The 8,024-nt window shown below is 40.5% G+C and overlaps 1 non-coding gene across 1 annotated transcript; it reads right to left on the bottom strand.

Annotated features, from left to right (window-relative positions):
* Positions 1-288: 288 nt before the first annotated feature.
* LOC136204326 (small nucleolar RNA R71) lies at positions 289-395 on the bottom strand. Its single transcript, XR_010675170.1, has one exon. It is a non-coding gene; the product is annotated as a small nucleolar RNA R71 (small nucleolar RNA).
* Positions 396-8,024: the final 7,629 nt, after the last annotated feature.

The raw sequence follows: 8,024 nt of genomic DNA, 5'->3' as shown, positions 1-8,024 counted from the left end.
GTTTGAAGTGAAGGCGTCAATGATTCAGATGTTACAAACAGCTGTGCAGTTTGGGGGATACCCAAATGAAGATCCAAATGCTCATATCCAAGATTTCGTCACAATGTGCAACACATTTCGTACTCATATAAATGATAGTGACGAGGTTATTCGGTTCAAATTATTTCTGTTTTCCTTGAAGGATAAGGCGAAGAATTGGTTGAAGAATCTACAACCAGGATCTATCACGAACTGGGAGGAAATGGCTACCCATTCCTGATGAAATATTTTCCTCCCAGACAAACAATCAAGTTGAGGAATGAAGTCTCACATTTTTTCCAAGAAGAGGATGAATCCTTATCTGAAGCATGGGAGAGATATAAGGAACTGTTGAGAAGAGTACCGAATCATGGCATACCCATGTGGATGCAAGTGCAGAACTTCTATAATGGAGTGACCAATGCATATAAGATACAAATTGAATCAGTTGCCAACGGAAATCCGGAGGAACTGGAACCTCAAGCATTGTACGAGCTAATTGAAAGAGTGGTCAATACCAGTTATAATTGGCACTCGGTGAGAAGCGATGGAAAGAGAGTCACAAATAGCGCAAACAGTGAGGCAATAACCAAGTTATCCTCACAAATGGAACAACTGGTCAAAACAATGGGAAAGATGAACGTCTCAACAGCAAACACGCAACTCTCGACTCCTATGGAGATACTATCACCCGATGGTTGTGATTTCTACAGTGGACCCCATCGACCCATAGATTGCGCAGGAACCAAACCAGGCGCATCAATGCAGGAACAATGTGATTTCATTGCTCGTCAACCACCGAATCCATATTCAAACACATATAACCCAGGGTGGAGAAGTCATCCGAATTTCTCTTGGCAGGATAATCAAAGGCAACCAGCTATGCAACAACCTTATAGACAAGAAAACTCACCAACATCATATCTACCACAACAAGGAAGTTCATCAAACCGACACTATCAGCGCCAATCAAATGCTCAACAAGAAGGAAAGTCTGATTTAGAGTCCATGATGATGCAGTTCATGACGCAGACACAATCGTCCATAAAGAATCTTGAGACTCAGATGTAGCAATTTGCCACAACCATATCCTCGAAGGAAAAAGGCGCACTTCCAAGCAACACTGTAACCAACCCAAAAGAAGAAGTCAACGCTATCATACTAAGGGGAGGTAAAGAGGTAAGGGACAGTGGTGAAAAATCTATTGCAGGTAAAGAAGTTGGAGCGAAGTTCAACGATCAAACACCTGCGCCTCAACAGAGGAAAGATAAACAGGTGGTTGAAGAAGAACCAGCTGCACTTCATTATGAACCAAGAGTTCCATATCCAGAACGACTGAAGCAGCAGAATTGTGAAAAGAGACACAAGAGCTTTCTCGAATAATTGACGAAGTTGCACATCAATATACCTTTCATTGAAGCTTTGTCTGAAATGCCTATGTATGTCAAATTCTTGAAGGATCTGCTTACCAACAAGAAGAAATTGGAAAGTGTAACTATGGTACAAATGAACAGGGATAGCTCCTTAATCTTACAAGCCAAACAACAACTTCCAAAAAAGCTCAAGGATCCAGTGAGTTTTTCTATACCTTATTCAATAGGAACACTCACCATTCAAAATGCTTTATGTGATTTAGGAGCCAGTATTAACCTTATGCCATACTCAATTTATATGCAATTAGGTCTAGGAGAACCAAGACCAACCAAGGTCACGGTTCAACTAGTGGATCGATCAATTCAATACCCCAAGGGTATAATCGAAGATGTTTTGGTTAAAGTCGGAAATTTCATATTACCTGTGGATTTTGTTATAATGGATATTGCAGAAGATTTGGAAGTCCCAATAATCTTGGGACGACCTTTTCTAGCTACAGGAAGAGCTATCATTGACGTACATAAGAGACAGCTCGTTCTGAAAATCAATAACGAAGAAGTAGTGTTTAAAATGCATGAAGCTGTCGTTATGCGTCAGTATCTGATGATTCATGTTATTTAATTGAAATGAATGAGGACAACCCCTTCTTGTAGGAACAACTCGATGAGGAGAAACAGAAAGAGGAGGAACGAGTGTTTGACTCCGAACAAGAGGATGTTAGCACTGAAGGAATCGTCGATGACGAAGAATAGGATACCCTTCCTGAAAAAAATCTAGAGAAGGGAGACGAAGAAAGATGCCCTGAACTAAAGCAGCTGCCTGATCATCTAGAATATGCATTTCTGGATCCACCAAATAGTAGACGAGTAATAATTTCGGCAACTTTGACAATATATCAAAAGGAGCAGTTGCTCACCATCTTAAGGAAACACAAGGAGGCTCTGGCATGGAAGATAGAGGATATAAAGGGGATCAGCCCAACAATTTGTATGCACAAGATTTTAATGGAAGAAGACCATCGACCAACTGTGCAACCGCAAAGAAGGCTAAACCCACACATGAAAGAAGTTGTGAAGGCAGAGGTGATCAAACTCATTGAGGCAGGAATCATTTACTCCATTTCAGATAGCATGTGGACCAGTCCTGTCCAAGTTGTTCCTAAGAAAGGAGGAACCACCGTGGTCAGAACTAACAAAAATGAGCTCATCCCCATAAGAACAATCACAGGATGGCGGATGTGTATTGACTACAGGACACTCAACGAAGCAACCAGAAAGGGTCACTTCCCGTTGCCCTTCATCGATCAGATGTTAGAGAGACTAGCTGGTTATCAATTCTATTGTTTCTTGGATGGATATTCAGGGTACAACCAGATTCACATCTGCACCAAAGATCAAGAAAAGACCATGTTCACCTGTCCGTATGGGACCTTTGCGTATAAACGTATGCCTTTTAGGTTGTGTAATGCTCCAACAACATTTCAGAGATGTATGATGGCCATATTTCATGATATGATCGAGAAAACAGTTGAAATATTTATGGATGACTTTTCTGTCTACGGCACATCATTCGAAGCATGTTTAGAAAACCTAGAAGTTGTTCTGGAGAGATGCACGGAAACACAGTTTGTCCTAAATTAGGAAAAGTGCCATTTTATGGTGACAGGGGGCATTGTGCTCGGACATAAAATATCAAGCAAAGGACTGGAAGTTGACAAGGCTAAAGTGGAAGTAATCGAGAAACTACCTGCGCCCAAAACGGTTAAGGATATTCGAAGTTTTTTAGGACACACTGGATTCTACAGACGGTTCATCAAGGACTTCTCAAAAATCGCACAACCACTCTCCGCACTACTACACAAGGAGGCTGACTTCATCTTCACAGACGAGTGCAATCAAGCGTTCGAACATATTAAGACACTTTTGACACATGCACCCATACTCACTTCACCAGATTGGGATGCACCATTCGAGCTCATGTGTGATGCCAGCGATATCAGTGTAGGGGCTGTTCTTGGACAACGAATTAACAAGTAATTTAAGCCCATACACTATGCGAGCAAAACTCTGTATGAAGCTCAATAGAATTACACAACCACAGAAAAAGAGTTGCTTGCAGTGGTTTACACATTCGACAAATTTCTTCCCTACTTGGTACTTTCTAGGGTGACTGTTTATACAGACCACTCGGCGTTAAAATACCTGTTCGCCAAAAAAGATGCTAAACCACGATTAATACGATGGTTGTTGCTTCTACACGAGTTTGATTTAGAGATCAAGGACAAGAAGGGCTCCGAAAATCTAGCAGCTGATCACCTATCCAGAATAGAAGCAACTACGGAGATCGAACAACCCGAGATCCTCGACCACTTTCCTGATGAAAAACTGTTTGCAATCTCCACACTACCCTGGTTTGCTGACATCGCAAATTTCTTGGCATGCAAAATAAAACCTTTTCGATATTCTACAAATCGAAAAAGGAAGTTTTATTCTGAACTTAAATATTACATTTGGGAGGAACCTTATCTATTTAAATTGTGTGCAGACCAGCTCCTACGAAGATGTGTGACCAAGGAAGAAGGAATGGAGATCCTGCACAAATGCCACGCCGCGGAATCAGGTGGACATTTTGAGGCAAATCGAACAGCTGCAAAGGTGTTTCAAGCAGGGTTTTTATGGCCCACTATATACAAGGATGCCCAACAGTTCGTTCAATGATGCGACGAATGCCAACGAACAGGCAACATCTCTTCCCGAAACGCCATGCCTCTAAACAACATTGTTGTTTGCGAAATTTTTGATGTATGGGGCATCGACTTCATGGGACCATTCCCCATCTCCTTTGGGAATCAGTATATCCTGGTCGCTGTGGATTACATGAGTAAATGGGTGGAAGCATGCGCGTACCCTTCAAATGACGTAAAGGTAGAGATTAAATTTCTAAAATAGCTGTTCACTAGATTTGGAGTACCGAGGGCAATTATAAGTGATCAAGGTACTTATTTCTGCAACCAACTATTTGAAAAACTTCTTCAGAAATATGGTGTCACACATCGTATAGCCACACCATACCACCCCCAAACAAGCGGAGAAGTTGAACTATCCAACAGGGAGCTGAAGCGAATTTTAGAAAAAACAGTCAATTCTTCACGAAAGGACTGGTCTCTGAAACTCGATAATGCACTATAGGCTTACCGAACAGCTTATAAAACACCCATAGGGATGTCCCCTTTTCGGCTCCTGTTCGGAAAAGCATGTCACCTCCATGTTGAGTTAGAACATCGAGCCTACTAGGTACTAACATTTTTAAACTTTGATGAACATGATATTAAGCAGAACAGGTGTTCTCAATTAAATGAGATGGATGAATTCAGACTGTTCGCCTATGAAAATGCACTCAAGTATAAGGAACAAACAAAAAAGTGGCATGATCAGCGTATTCAAGCAAAACACTTTCAACAAGGCGAACAAGTCCTCCTTTACAACTCACGACTACGCCTGTTCCCTGGTAAACTTCATTCGCGATGGTCCGGACCATTCACTATACACCGCATATTTCCTCACGGGGCGATAGAGATCCAGAATACTGACGGAGAGATATTCAAAGTTAATGGACAACGTCTAAAACCTTACTTGGCCCACGAACCTCCCGGACCAATGGGCATCACCCATTGTTTGAGCAACCCATGACAAATTACAAGTTGGGGGTAAATAAAATTTAAATTTAATTTTTAGTATATTTTAATTTTAATTTCTGCAACGTAGTTAATTTCATGCTAACCCCTCCTATTCTAGTCCTTTTTGAATAATTGTCTCTAAGTACATAGGGAAGTACGAACAATCATTCCTCTCACCAAACCACACCACACGTGAGACAGCCACCACCACAGCCGTCTTGTCCTTTAATGCACAATTGTCAGGCGGCAGGTCCTCAGTCTCAACGGTCACAAGCATTGATGTGGCTACTCCTCTTTCCAAACATGGCAATTTGATTCCCTATTCTCACAGTGGAATAAGGAAAGTGTTGGTCCAAACGGTTGCAACCATCCTTGACGGTTCACTTTCCTTCCTCATCTTGTATAAAGGCATCACCTTTCTACTGAACCTCCACTTTTCCTAACCTAGAAAATCACTAACCGCCTGTTGATACTCCACCATGGCACGGAAGAACACAAGGTCCGCCACTGCCACCAAGGGGAAAGAGAAGAAACCTGATGTAAGCTCTAGTACCTAAGACTCTCGTGTCCTTTCCAAGCAACTCCTTACCTTCTCCGATGAGATTGAGCAAACCAATTATGAGACTTTCCAAAACACGGAGCTGTGCGCCACCAGACAAATTTGTAGGGAAAGTTTGCGCGAGCTAGGTCTTGACAAAGAAGTCAAGCAAATGATCGAAGGCGCTAATTTGGCTAAATTTCTGACCATCGAGGAATGCACATACCACGAACTCACGATGGAGTTCATTTCCACTTTCCAACGCGATGCCAAGTACACTGACCCTAATCATCACAAACGCTACCAATTTCGGCTCATGGGGAACCACATAAACTGCTCCATCAACAAAATGAACATTTTCCTTGGCCTGGTCGACCAGACCAAACTTGAAGAAGAGGCCTATTTATCGACGCACAGAGAGATCCCCCAAGACTTCGACGCTAATTCCGTTTGGCATGCAATCACTGGTCACATAGATTACAACCCCAATTCATCCAATGCCTCAGGTATCGAGAACTATTCCTTGAAATATTTACACCATATACTCGCTGGTTCACATTTTGGCAGGGTCCATCAAGCTACGATACCATCCGCTGACCTGTTTGCACTAGCCTGTTTACGAGACAAGAAGCCGCTAAATGTTGGGTATTATTTTGCTGAGTACATCGCTTCACTACAACAGAAGAAGAATGTTGCTGGCCTGTTCTGTGGACCATTCATCACCACCATCGCTCAGAACTTGGGATTTTTCGATCCCAAAATCACTACACTAACCCTTGATCTAGTTATGGAACCATTGAACTTGCAGGTGATGAAGAGGATTGAAATCTGTTGCGATATCAAAGGAGTTAGGTGTTGGGGTTTAGTGTCCTATAGACAATTGTTCTAGGATACAAACTTAATGTAAATGAATTGTTCTTTATATCATTTGTTTAATGAGATATATGTTTTATAACTATATAAAGGCAATCCCTTTTAAGCACTAAATAAAGTCTAATAAAAGGAAATCCGTAAGTTTATTTAAAATGATTATAAAGTGTTCATACAAGCATGAAGTGAGACAAAACTTTATAGTAAACTGATAAACTTAAAACCACCCCAAGTTAAGTGATATGTTTGGGATTGACATATCACTGTTGAGACTTGTATGTAACAATGTCTTCTGTCCGACAGAAAGCTGATCTCACAAGCTTCATATATACAGATATCTGGACAGTTACACAGATCCGATGAAACGTTGTTCATTAGGATTGGGGATCCGATTTGAGATAACAGGATGGGTAGATTCATCCTTGTCACCTGTTCATCTCATTGGTATTAATAGGTATAACTAATCCTCAGACTCAAAGGAATATTAATTGGTATTCTGGATTACGGAATGTGATGCTTTGACTCTGGTGTAACACGATCCTTAACAGAGATGACTCTGGGGTGTGAACAGTAGACGTTGGGTATCACAGGAAGTAAATGCGGAGTCGTTATATATTGGATTGAGCATTTATCACTCCCGATAAATGGGAGATACATCCATGGATCGCTTGTGGAAGACTCGACTCTAAATCCTTGCAAGGTGATAGCTTAAGAGTAAGAAATACAAATTTCACTTAACCTATCTTTTTGAGTTGACTCAGCCTGTACAAGTAAAACGAATGTCTCGCTATATGTGACTTGACATCACCCATAATCATAAGATTCAGTTCAAGGATGTAGTTGATAAAGGATCGAATTATACTGTAACTAATACAGAAAGGTTAACAACAGAATCAACCTGTCTTCTTATAGCTCTGGGGGAATGATTACGGACTTGCTAATCACATACTCTGTACATCATTCCGTTATGCAAAGATTAAATATAATTCTTTGAAAATTAATTTAATAACGTTGCATACGGCTAGAAGCAATAAGAACCTAATGGATCACACATAAGACTTGGAACCTAAAAGAGAGATAGATGCTAATTAATTGATAGAAGCCCAATTGAGCCCAATAAGGCCCATGGACATAAGGGGGTCGAAATTCATGTAGTGATATACATGAATAATTAATTTGATTTTGTTAATCCTAATTAGATTAGGAATATGAATTAAATTAATTAAGAGATAATTAAGTTAGGAGTTTTAATTAGATTAATATACTCCTATTATTATCCAATAAGGTTATTATTATTATCCTTAATATATTAGATATATAGTGAGATAATAATTAGGAATTCTATTCCGAATGGAATTCCTATTCAGTAACCTAATTCTATCTAACTAGGGATTAGATACAAGAGATTATAAATACCCCTTCCCTTGAGATTTTCGAAATCCAAGCAAGCCATACCCTACTTGTGATTTTCGAAATTCACCTAGTCTAAGTGAGAGAAAATTCGACACCCCTAGTTCGAGGATGAGATTTCTCTACGGCTTCGTTTGA

Source organism: Euphorbia lathyris, chromosome 8, assembly GCF_963576675.1.
Source record: "Euphorbia lathyris chromosome 8, ddEupLath1.1, whole genome shotgun sequence".
NCBI classification, from domain to species: Eukaryota; Viridiplantae; Streptophyta; class Magnoliopsida; order Malpighiales; family Euphorbiaceae; genus Euphorbia; species Euphorbia lathyris.
The sequence above is the reverse complement of the archived record's forward strand: the minus strand, read 5'-3'. Positions and strand labels throughout refer to the sequence as shown.